We start from the raw sequence: 12,501 nt of genomic DNA on the forward strand, positions 1-12,501 counted from the left end.
TCTCTCTCTCTTTCTCTCTCTTCCTTTCTCTCTTTTGCTTTGTCTCTCTCCCTCTTTTCCAAGTTACGTCGAGAGGTCTTATTCTCCGCACGAGACGAGACGACGAGATGACATTTCGGCCGGACGTTTACACAAGCGGTATGTGACATCGCTCGTACGTGTGACGAATGATCTGTCAAGTAGTGGTCCGTCCAACCGTGCTACGGTCGAGAGAAAAATATTTCGATCCTCGACACCGGCTGCATTCTTTGAGACTGTGCCAAATATGCAACCGTCCTTGTGGTTCTCATGAATGAACGCTTTTACTAAAAGCAGCTGGTTCCGCTATCTTCTCGTTCAACGATCTCACAAAAATCTCTCGCGATTTCTTCTTTCTTTAAAAAATCGATCGGATCACGAAACTCAAGAAATATTATCCTATAGTTATCCTTAGTATAGATTCTAACTATATTACTATCGATCTAAATTACATCGAATGATTAATAGAACGAACGATAATGATTATAGATTTCGAATGAATAACAGTATTTGAGAAAAATGGGATGAGTCAAGTTTTCTTTGTTGATGAATCGAAAAATACAAAATGCATCCGAAATCTCCGTAAAATCTTGTCGGTCACGTCGTTTTCATCGCGCCCTGATAGCCACGTTCGTTCGTTCGTTCGTTCGTTCATTCGTTCGTTCGTTCCCCCTTCTCCTTGAGAGAAAAAGGAGAACGGATCTTATTGAAACCGTAGCTCGCGTTATACTGCAACGGTTTATCGATGTTTCGTGTCTGGATCGGACGGTTGCCGTTCGAAGTCGTAGCTACGAGCGTTGGATACCTACGTCGAGGCGTATCGCGAATACTCGCCACTGGCCATTCGACAGGACGCGATATTCCTCGCACGTATGTACTTTCAAGAGATACGATATTGTTAGTCGAATTCGTTCCTCCCCCATTTTCCTCCCCTTTTCCTTTTTGTCCTCAAAAAATATACGCCGAGGTAGATGCACACGTATGAACACACACGTACGTGACTATATAACTACCTTATCTCTTTGTCTCTCTCTCTCTCTTTTTCATTTATTGTCTCTCCTTCTCCTCTCTCTCTCTCTCTCTCTCTCTCTCTCTCTCTCTCTCTCTTTCTCTCTATCACTCTTTCTCTCTCACTAATGTTCAAGAGAGTTTCTTTCCCGTTTCTATCCTTTCTACAGTTAGAGCAAATTGCACGGAGATCGTCTTGGACCTGACAGGATGTGGACGAAGATTATTATCGGAGACACTCCTCTCTTCTTCCCTTCCTGGTTTGTTCGAGAAGACCTACTTTTCCAAGAACGAAGTGCCGTCTTTTAGACATTAACGAAGAGAGGTGTGAATTCTATAGAATTTTCAATGGCAATTGATGTGGATGGAATTTATTCTTATCGCAGATAATAAATTTTAGGGAGGGAGGACTACGGAAAAGTACAACGATACACACACACATGCACATACATATATACATTCGTGAAAATCGAAATTAATAGAAATTCGTTTCGTTCGACGGGAAAGATAAATCAGTAGATATAAGACCGATCGCAAATAACATAACGTGTTTTTAAAGGAATCGTTTTACACTATATAAAACTGTAATGACCTTGGAATGCTTTCGTGGCAAGTGTGAAAAAGTTCTTTGGCATGGGACACTCGCGAATCATTGCGGTCTACCTTCGGTAGTTGGTTTGCGGTACACACCCAGAATGTAAAAGTTTTTTCAACAAGTATGTACGCAGGACTGCCATGTTTTTCGCCTTTCGAGACTTTCAAAATGTCCTTTCTTCTCTCTTTCTCTCTGTCTGTCTGTCTCTCTCTCTCTCTCTCTCTCTCTCTCTTTCTCTCTCTTTCTCTTTCTCAAACTTTTCCATCCTTCTCTTCGTCGAACGAACGACTGCTTGAATTCCTTTGCCTTTTGCTAAGGTCCCTCTCAGCCTTTTCTCCTCGTCTTTCTCTCTTTCTATTTCTTTACTGAGAAGTTAAAACATGCACGAAGACGAGCAGTCGCAACGTTGTACGACCCATTCGATACTTAATTCCAGTTCGTAGATCAAAGCTTCTTGCCTTACGAACGAAACTCTTTACGTTGCTACGTGTGGAAAAGATGAAACTGAAGTTTTACACGCGGAGCTTCGAGGACACCTTCAAACTTACTTTATCCGATCTTTTTTTTCGTTCTTCTCTTCTTCACTACCGACCATCTTATCTCTCTTTCTCTTTCTCACTCTCTCTCCCTCTCTCTCTCTCTCCCCCTCTCTCTCTCTCTCTCTCTCTTCTTATTCTATCTCTCCTTTCCCCCTTTACAGGGTCGCTCTTTTACTCCGCGAATAATTTAAACGAAAAGATAAGTTTTATGAGAAAGCGTCGTCAAGTCGAACCCCATCGTTTCGACGTATAGGTCGCTTCTTGAATGCTCGCGCGTAGCTTTCTACGATGACATTTATCGTGGATAGGGCATATATATATACATACACATATATACACACAGATACACTACATACAATATTACATACGAAGGAAGGATCAAAACGAAAAGCGTATCTCTACTTTGCACTTTTCTTTATTACTTTATTTCTATTATCTATTTTTCATTTTTTTTCTTTGCTTCTTCTTTTTTCTCTATTTTATTTTATTCGAAGTGTTCCACGGGGTCATTGAACTTCTCGAGTATGTACGTCGAAGAAGATCGATGAGCCATGGCCATTGAAATATTTCGACCGTTCAATGTCTCGACATTTTGTTTGCATCGAAATTATTTCTGTCAGTCAATAAAATTTTAGGAATCGAAGAGTTCGACGTATACCTATACCAAGACTAGTGCATCTAGAATGTGTTCACTAATGAGGAGCCGAGTTCGGTTGGCTTCGCAGTACTGCAGTGAGCAAACTTTTAGCACATTTGGTAAACATGAGGAAAGGGGAAACTGTTGGCAAGTAAATTTATGGATAATGGAGGAAAGTGAATATCGAGTATCTAGATACTTTTTCCGCATTTTTATTATTTCATATATATATATGCAGAGAGAGAGAGAGAGAGAGGGAGAGAGAGGGAGAGAGAGAGAGAGAGAGAGAGAGAAAGATGGTTATACCGGAAAAAAAAATAATATTTAGGACGCGGATGTTTATTCTTTGCGTCGTTTAATTCACTGGGGTAATTAATCGTCAGAATTTGTTTGTATGTATACAGTTAAGTAAGTACGTATGTATGTAAATTTTATATGTACGCGAGGAACGATCTCGCGATTATTCTTTCTTGGCATTTGTGAAATTACGAGCGAGTTTCGTAGAGATGTAATGCGTCATAAAAATAAATCAACTATCCTTCCTTCCTTTCTTTTTCATTATTTTTTTTTTCTTCGCGAAGCTCGTTTATAATTTACACCTCGATTGTAATTTCAAAATGTGTCTCGATTGTACTTCCTATTTCCTTTGTTTCCTATTGGTTGTGAATTTTGAGAGAAATACTCCAAGAAAATCTATGAAAGTCAGATGTTTCTGTTCATTCGGATTGCGATCGAATGTAAAAGACGTCTTCTAGTGTTTCTCAGAGAAGAAGAATTTTTAACGATTTAAAGATGTCCGTAGAAATGGAACTTCGTCGTGTATTTATAAAGGATACTACTTTTTTTTTTTTTTAATCGATCCCATCTAAAAAGAATCTTGTGTACTTGCGTATATATTTCTTCGTATTCATTCGTGTAAAAGAGAGCGAGGGAGAGGGAGGGAGAGTGAAAGAGATAACGGAAAAAGGTATAGAACCAGGATAGAAAATATAGATCCGAGTACTCTTACTTTTTAATCTCAGGTCGATAGAATATCAGAACAAAGTACGTGCCGTTCCGGAGGCAAAATGCATTTCGGAACTTCCTTTTAAGCACAACCATCGAGATAGTCTCATGCATCGGAATGCAGAATCTGGAAAAGCGCATGATTTGCTGTAACTTGATAGAAATAAAATTTTTCAACTCTCTTTAAAGTTCTGCATATAAAATTATAATTTCTAAACGAGTATAAATGTGAAAAATATTTCTTAATCTATAGATAACGATAAATCTAACAAAATTTTATCCGATCTTTCAACTGTAGGTAATGATAATCAAACGATTTGTTGTAACTTGATAGAAATGAAAGTTTTCAACTCTCTTTGAAGTTCTATCGTACATTATAATAATTTTTAAACGAGTATAAATCTGAAAAATATTTTTTAATCTATAGGTAACGATATATCTGACAAAATTTTACCCGATCTTTCAACTCATATTGTGGTAATCATTGCGACAATAGTAACAAAGAGTTGTTTGAGAAGGGCGAGAGGAAAACGAAGGAAAAGATTCGTAGTTGAAAAAGAAATATGGTATCCGATCTCTTCAGCTCTTGATAAAGTAAAGCTTTTTCTCTGGGAGATCTAGGGGGCCCAACCCCGTGACCTGGGTCAAACGGTCGGGTTTGCTTAAAATGCGAATGGGTAGAGATGTTTGTTGCCGTATTTTTCTCCATCTTTTTCTTTGACAATCTCGAGATACGAGTAGAAAAGACGAAGTGAGCGAAGAAATAGTGGACTGGTAAAGGTGGAACTTCAAAGCATTGCTCGCCTTTCTAGGATGTCGGTTGCTGGTCATTAAAATTGTGTCGTGGTCTGTTTCGCGACAACATTTCCACGTTCTTACCATCGTACAAATTCTTTCTTCTTTCATTCTTTCTTTCTTTTGTTCTTTTTCTGTCTTCTTTTTTATGAAAATAAAGATGAATCGCTACGTAAAAGAAACTCGTACAATTTATTATATTAAAACTAAGTATGCATATTTATTCATGTTTTATTATTTATTTCCGTTTGCATATTAAATATTGAACTGAAAGATTTAACGTTCAATGAACTTATTTTATGTACCTTTATCAATGAAATTTTTATATATCATTTATTCTAGTTTCTGTTAAAGAAAACACCCTTGATCGTATTTTCTTATATTAATCAATAATTCCGTGTGCTCTACCGTCGAACGTTTATCTAAACTTCCTTTACCGAACGGAATTCGTTCTTCGGGTGTAACTTGAGAAACGATCTCCGTCCGTTAATGAGACAACTGTGAAATTCCAGTGAGTCTCGGGATTCTTCCGTATTCGCTCATCGGTACGGTTGGGTCATCTTTGGCTGTGCGATCTTCGTTCTAATTAATTCTCCCCTAGAGCCACAGACTGCTAAAGTAGATCCGTCCGTATATTCTGAGAGTCGACGTTCAAAGGAGAAAGGAAGGAGAGAGAGAGGGAGAAAGGGAGAGAGAAAGAGAAAGAGAGAGAGAGAGAGAGAGAGAGAAGGAAGAAACAGAAAATTCAACCTCCCATTTTCATCCATTGCGAAGAACGACATGAAATCGTAAAAATTATCCTTTGTTTCGCAAGAGAGACGATTGGTCGAGAGGTTCCTAGTTACACAGCATCTTCGATCTATCCGAGCGCGAGAATCTCAGGGCGTTAGCAGCCGAATCAAGTTGTTTGGGCATGATTACCTTTGGATCGCCGCCAAGCTGGATTAACCTGATGGGCTTTTGAAATGCTCATCTCCTCTCATCTCCTCTCATCTCCTCGTCTCTCTCTTTCTCTCTTTCTCTCCCTCTCCTCTCTCCCTCTCTCACTCTTTCTCTTTCTATCTGTATCTATCCTCTTAGCAGATAGGAACTCCTGCTTCTCGAGATACACAAATACACTTTGAAGCTTGCCATTGGCCATAGGTTTAAACGATAAATTCGTCGTAAGATTTAAAAGCGACGTTATCAACCTATGATGCATTTCATCGCACTATGAAAAATAAGTTTCGAGAGAAGAGCTTTCCTAATGTATGAAGTTGAAACTTGAAATAATTCTTGGAAATATATTCAGAACGAACTTATTAATTTATCGGTACTCCTTAGTCAAGTAGGTAAGAACTTCAATATTGTTCATTTTCATTTATCATTCGAACTGTTCAACTTGTATCGACAAAATTTTCTTCGTCGCATTATTCGATCATTTTTAATGTTCTATCTAAAGACAGTTCGATCAATTCCATCGATCGTCTTACAGGCTCTCCCATACCTTTGACTTTGAATGAGGCCGTTTGGTATTCGAAACGACGAGTTCGGCAGTTGGAAGCGTCTGGTTTTCCTCTTTGCCTATCTTGACGAAGCATAGAGAGTAAAGAGAAGGAGAGAGAGAAAGAGCGAGTTACTTCGTCTTTTGAGCTTGAAAGCAAACGACGAAAATCTCGTGGCACACAAGAGCAGCGTAAGCTCGTTGACCGGAAATAAATTATCGGATTAAGTGCTGTCGCGCGAACAGCCCTCTTTACCCACGTTTTACCTTTACTATAGACCATTTCTTTCTATTATTTTCAGCTCAATGTTGAAAGCAAAGTGTCACGATTCTTCCGATATATTCCTATTGTTGTATCATTTCTAACATTATCTTACCGAAAATAGTTGAAAGAGTTTGTCGATGAAAATCTATGATTCATATGTTGAAAAGAATAGAAGAATCGATTTCAAAGTACTGTACTCGTTAATGAAAGAAATAAATGGAACAGAAAGTACTCTATTTATGAAAAATAAACCTACTGGGAAAAGTAGGGAAGGAGAGAGAAAGAGATAGAGAGCGATAAAGAAATAAAGAGAGAGAGAGAGAGAGAGAGACAAGAACATCTCTTGATTTTTTCGGTAAGGGAAGAAAAGGTAGGTTGGAAATTCTCGTTGAAACTCAATCTTCGGGTTTTCCAATACCGACGGACTCATCTATAAACTCGCTCGTTTCCTTCGCGAGAATTTTCTGCACATGTCCTCTCTGACAGCACCAGATTTCATCCTAGCTACCCTGCTTCCTCTTACGGATTATACGACGATCCTTTTCTCTCTTTTCTATCTATCACCCATTCCCTCCTTGCGAAGACGAAAATAAGAGAGCGAACATTTATTTGATAATATTTCTATTATGCTGTTTATAAATCGAATTCGCTTCTGAAAATTGTAGGTACGAGGAATTTCTATTTAAGTGCGAAATTAAAAAGTTAGAAAATGGAAAATGAATCTATAGAAATAATAGACGATGTTAAAACATGATGTATAAGACGAAAAATAATTTCGACCGTTTTTTATCGGTGTAATTATTTTTTTTATCAACGTAATTATAAATTCATACGGTGTGTTTTAATAAAAACAATACGTTTGATATAATTATACTCTGTTTAATAATAGCCTCTGTAAGATGATATGCGTCGAATAGAGCTCAGTGGAAAGGCGTGAGGAGAAATGAGAGAAATATATATATGGAAATAGGAGAGGGGATGTTGAGTAGGTTATATGTAAGCTCGTACGAATTATTTCCTTCATAGTCTCTCATTTCATCTTGTATAGCACGGATATCTTTATACTAGAATTCTATTTACTATTTACGTCTCACAACGTCGTTCGCAACTTATGCCTATTTATTATTTAAACTCATTATTACTCACTATACGACACATACGTAGATATATTAGCGATAATTTATCATTTGTAAATAATTTTTGTTTATAAAAATATTATAAAAGGATATAAAAATATCCTTTCCATACTATCATAGATTATAATAAAGTTCATTCCTTTTATCGGATAAAATATAGACAAACAATTTGGGAAAGTTTTAACTAGAATCCTGGAAAAATTGTCGATCTTCGTCCTTTTCGCCATCCATTTTATTCGAGAATCCTTTTGAATTTCGAATCGACGGTACGTTTCTTGCCAAACGAAAAGTTTCAATAAGATTCGACGGGTGCTTTTCGGTTAAACTGGTGCGCCATAGCAAGCTTTCGCGAGTATGCCGCATCGAGTCAGTGCGCTCCTCTCACAAGAATAGAAACGGAGTCTGCATGCTAGTACGTGAACTCTCGAGGCATATCAGATTTTAGACTTCCTTTTCCATGTCGACGATCGCTTTCCCACGAAAGATTCTTCGGTGATTTAACTAGCTGCGAAATTCGAGCTCAGTGCTCTGAATCTTTTTATTTGCTTTCTTCGTTCTTAATATATTATTTCTTTCTTAATAATATTATTTCTTTTTTTTCTTCCATTTCTTCATAAAATTATACCTCGTCGATGGCGGTAATTCGAGAAAATTTTATTTTCTATCCTCGTACAAAGGATCCAATTATTATTTCTTGTTTAATCGATATTATTTATAAATAACACGAAGTTTCTTTATTTACTTATATATATATATATTGTATTTTTCTTTTTATAATCGTGATCACCATTAAATTGAAAGATTTTCTATCCTTATCGAGCCAAGGCAGCGAAATTCAAATACGAACTTACTTTTATCGTTCGAGCTAACATCGATCAATACTAGTCAAGTACTCGTCTGAGTTTTTCCTTCCTATGAAATGCACTCGATCTCTTCTGTCTGATGTCTTGTTGATTTTCAAGGATTTGCAGAAGAGGGAGGCGAAGATTGAGAAGCCTGAACTTACCCTGCGTATCTACGCTTTCAAGAGCGAGGAACTTCGTTTAAGCGTACATATATACGCAGGCGATGCTTTAAATTTGACATTTTTCAGCGTATACGTTGGAGGAATTTATAAAAAAATTTTCCTCTCCATATGTCTCTTCTTTTCTCTCTCTCTCTCTCTCTCTCTCTCTCTCTCTCTCTCTCTCTCCCTTTTATATTCATGAAAGCTAGTTAGCTTTCATCGTGGACAACTTTGTAGCGTAATAGAGAGAGAAATATCACATTTTGTTTATCGACACTGTATTTACGAAGAGAAATATATAAGAATTTTTTTCTATTTTTATTTTTCCCCTTTTACTCATATCTTCATGAATTCAATCGTAATTGCTTTCAATCATGTGAAATTCGAGAAATGTATATATGCAGAAACATAGAAATAAAAAAATATCAAAAATGTATAGTCGTTAATATGTTATCGGAATATACGATGACAATGTTCGATCGAATACTTTCGTGGTTATTCACTTCATTTAAATTTTGTAAAAAATTTCTAACGCTAGGATCGATAAAATCGAAAATGTATAAATATTGATTTCTATATAGTGAAGTATTTTTCGACAAATTTTATTTCGTTGGCAAGAATATTTTTGTCTTTTTTTTTCTGCTCCCCCATGAGATCCAAAATACGAGTGGGTGCATTTTCCGACGTTTGGTTTGTCAAGCGAAATTGGATTTTCCCTCTTCATGGATACTTTTTCTCTGGTATTTTAAATCATTTGTCAAAGTTCTGTTTTCAATAGTTAAAACCACGACTTTAGTGAAAGAGGAATTAAACATTTTGAAATCGAAGAGACTGCGAGCCAGGAAAGTTATCGGTACGATGAAGACCTTTTTGGAATATCAAAGGAACTATTAGATTTTACTTACCAGACAGAAGCCAAAATATAACTTTATCAATTTTATGACGAAATGAAATAGTTTCCCGTCTTCATCTCGAAATCTCACATTTTATGTACACATTTTCGTTAAAGTTTAGATTTCGTGTAAACAGAATAGAGCGAGTTAATTAATGAGAGAATTACGTAGTTTGTTTGCCTCCTCTCTTTTTCCTTTCTCTACTTTTCCCTTTTCCAGTTCGGTCGGTCAGCTTAAACTCATACGTCTATCAAGTTTTATCGTTTTTATTTTCATTCGAACTTCATCTTTTTTACTCATCGAACCTTGAATCATAATTTTCAGATATTCTTTCGTACCACCAGCAATTTTTTTCTACTCCACTCTTGTATTTTTAGATTTTTTAATAATTCACTTTTTTATTTCTCTGAGAAACGCTTGTACAGAATGTAATCTCGTTCGTCAAAGTTTGCGAATTAGCTCGGAACGCAGAATACGTGAGAGATTGCTTACACTCAAAGCTTCCGAGCAAGTTTTTGTATATCTTGTATGTAGGTACGCGATATAACTCCTCACCCGTTAGTCGCTTCTTAACTTCATTAATACGTTCCTTTTGTTCGGCTGTTTAGTTTAACGAACATTTCGACGTTCTACAACTCCGTTTTAATGCCGTTAGATTAGACGTCTCCGTTTTCCATACAAATGCTCTCGTTAAACCGTTGCTTTTGTTAAAAGGATTTTTCGAACAAAAGGTGTGTTATTAATGAAGCACGGACGATTTAAACGGACGATTAATACAATAACGTAAAACGAAATCAAAGTTCGTAATTAATATAAATATATACGATAGCATAATTTTATGTTATCGTATTATTTGAAATTTTCTCAAGATCGCTTTTGCGATTTATAATTTTCATGGACTCAACGAACGTGAGTCATTTCGTATACAATACGAGTTGTATTCCATGGTATTATAACATTCGTCTGAGGTTCATGGGTCCTTTATAACACTGTTGAGCCTCTGACAATCAACGTGTCACGCTCGTGAAACGTTCCGTGAACGCTGAAGACGTCTAACATGAATGCTATACGCGTGACGCGGTATCCTCTCGTATTCGATTGCTTGTGTGTCGCTATATCGACTACGCATATGTATGCACTGGTAAAGCACGTGTGCATATACAAACGTAGTCGCATAGAAACATGTACCTATTTATATGAATCGCGTGCGACGAGTAAATGCTTACGTAGGTACTACTATATAATTATGTACTCGTCATCGACTAAACGATTTTGACTTCCTTTGATCAGCTCGACTTATACAATATCTTTTTAATATTTCGCTAGTACATATATTTCAATATAATTATATTAATGATTATAACTTCAATGATTATAATTGCTAAATATTTGAGATTCAATAATGATGAAATTATGCTATTCGATAAAGGTCGGAATATTTGATTAGCGTGCTCATAATATGATTCATTAATTACAATTATTTTCTTTTATATTAGTAAAAGATGAAGATATTTGAAAAAGATTTTATTGAAATAACGATACAAGGGAATACTATTAACGAATACGAAATAGTGAAGAAATAACTAATGAATAGATTACAATCGCATAATTTATGGGCAATACTATTTTTCCATTCGTCGGTTTTAATCTGTTTTTCTTATGCAATCGATTTACTTAGATTTAGAGATCGGTTCGGGTTTAAGAGATTTCTCGAGTCGGGCAAAAGAACGAGAAAGAGAGAGAGAAAGAGAAAGAAATATACGTCGTTCTTTGTACAATCCGCCTTCTACTTTTCTCTCCTTACTTCTTCTTATTCTTCTTACTTCTCCTACCTCGACTAGTCCCATCGTTTTATCTCTTGAGGCTTTCTCAGCGATTAAACGTGGCAAAAGAGATTGAATGTGGCAAAGAAAAAGTGGTGGAAAGAGGAAACGAAAGAAAAAAAAAGAAAGTAGGCGTAACCGTAGTTTCGTAAGATTTTTCGTTTACCTTCGACGTTCGTTTCATGTATCTCCAAAAATATAGTCGTAACTATATAACGATGCAAAAGCGTATCTATCAAAATAATGTACGGACTTCAGCACAGAATTGAAAATCAAATAAGACGGTTTGCCATTCAATCGTCTTCTTTTTTTTCTATATCATTCATTCGACAAAGAATTTTACAAGTATAAAATTTGTTTAGTCGGTAGTTCTTTTCCTTTTGAAATATTTTTCACGAGTTTTTACGATACATTAATTCGAAATAAATCTACATGAAAAGCGATCATTAATCGAATTGACCTGTTACGACATTCCTGCGTTCCGGATCCGTTAGATTAGGATTTTCTATATCGTGTCGAGAACGAATTTGGTATAACAAGTTTCTATCGTTTATTTTCCAGAACACGCGGCCTGAAACTGAAAGCGTGACTTATGAACGCCAACCGAGATAAAGGATCTTGATACGAATTCGTTGGAGCTTGACTTTTACGTAAGTAGTTCAAGGATAGTATAAAATTTACGCATATACTAAATATTCATATTCGTGATATTGATCCCAGTTTTACGTTTCTGCATTCCGAATGATATAAAAAAGAAAATTCTATTTCAAACGATTTCCTAAAGCCTTCATTAATTAGTTTCGTATACCTTTTAATTATACAAGTTGGTTTTACGATGTTAAGTAATTCATGCATTTGACGATTACAAATATGTTTCTATGAATCGGATGCAACGAGTGCTGTTCTCCTTATCTTGGATTTTTTATCGAGAAATATTTGATCAACGCTTTCCCTGTCTCAGAATGTCAACGAAGAATTCGATAAGCGATAAGTCAAGTAGATAGGAAGAGGGTCGCGATATCGGTGAATTTATATATTTGATTTCACGCGCTTATCTTTATTTTATTACGGACTACTATCGGCTACAATAGTTCAATAGTAGATATTTTTATCGGCCATCAAAGATCTTTATTTCTTTCGGATAAGCATACTCATATTCTATTATCGTATACCGACATGTTGTTCTTCAAGCAAAGTAACGCAACAAAAATACGTGGATAATCGTTTCAGTTCAAAAAATATTTTATCGACAGATCGACGATAGAGTTAATTAAAACTGTCAAATTGTATACAAGTAT

At 36.1% G+C, this 12,501-nt stretch overlaps 1 protein-coding gene across 13 annotated transcripts in view; it reads left to right on the plus strand.

The window, feature by feature from the left end:
• LOC127072822 (uncharacterized) overlaps positions 1-12,501 on the plus strand; it is a 224,804-nt gene that overhangs the window by 52,780 nt on the left and 159,523 nt on the right. For all 13 annotated transcript variants that reach the window (XM_051013579.1, XM_051013583.1, XM_051013584.1 and 10 more), the window contains one exon: positions 11,765-11,853. The gene's annotated coding sequence lies outside the window, so the exon portion shown is untranslated. The remainder of the gene's footprint in view (positions 1-11,764; positions 11,854-12,501) is intronic.

This window comes from Vespula vulgaris, chromosome 2 (genome assembly GCF_905475345.1).
Source record: "Vespula vulgaris chromosome 2, iyVesVulg1.1, whole genome shotgun sequence".
Classification (NCBI taxonomy): domain Eukaryota; kingdom Metazoa; phylum Arthropoda; class Insecta; order Hymenoptera; family Vespidae; genus Vespula; species Vespula vulgaris.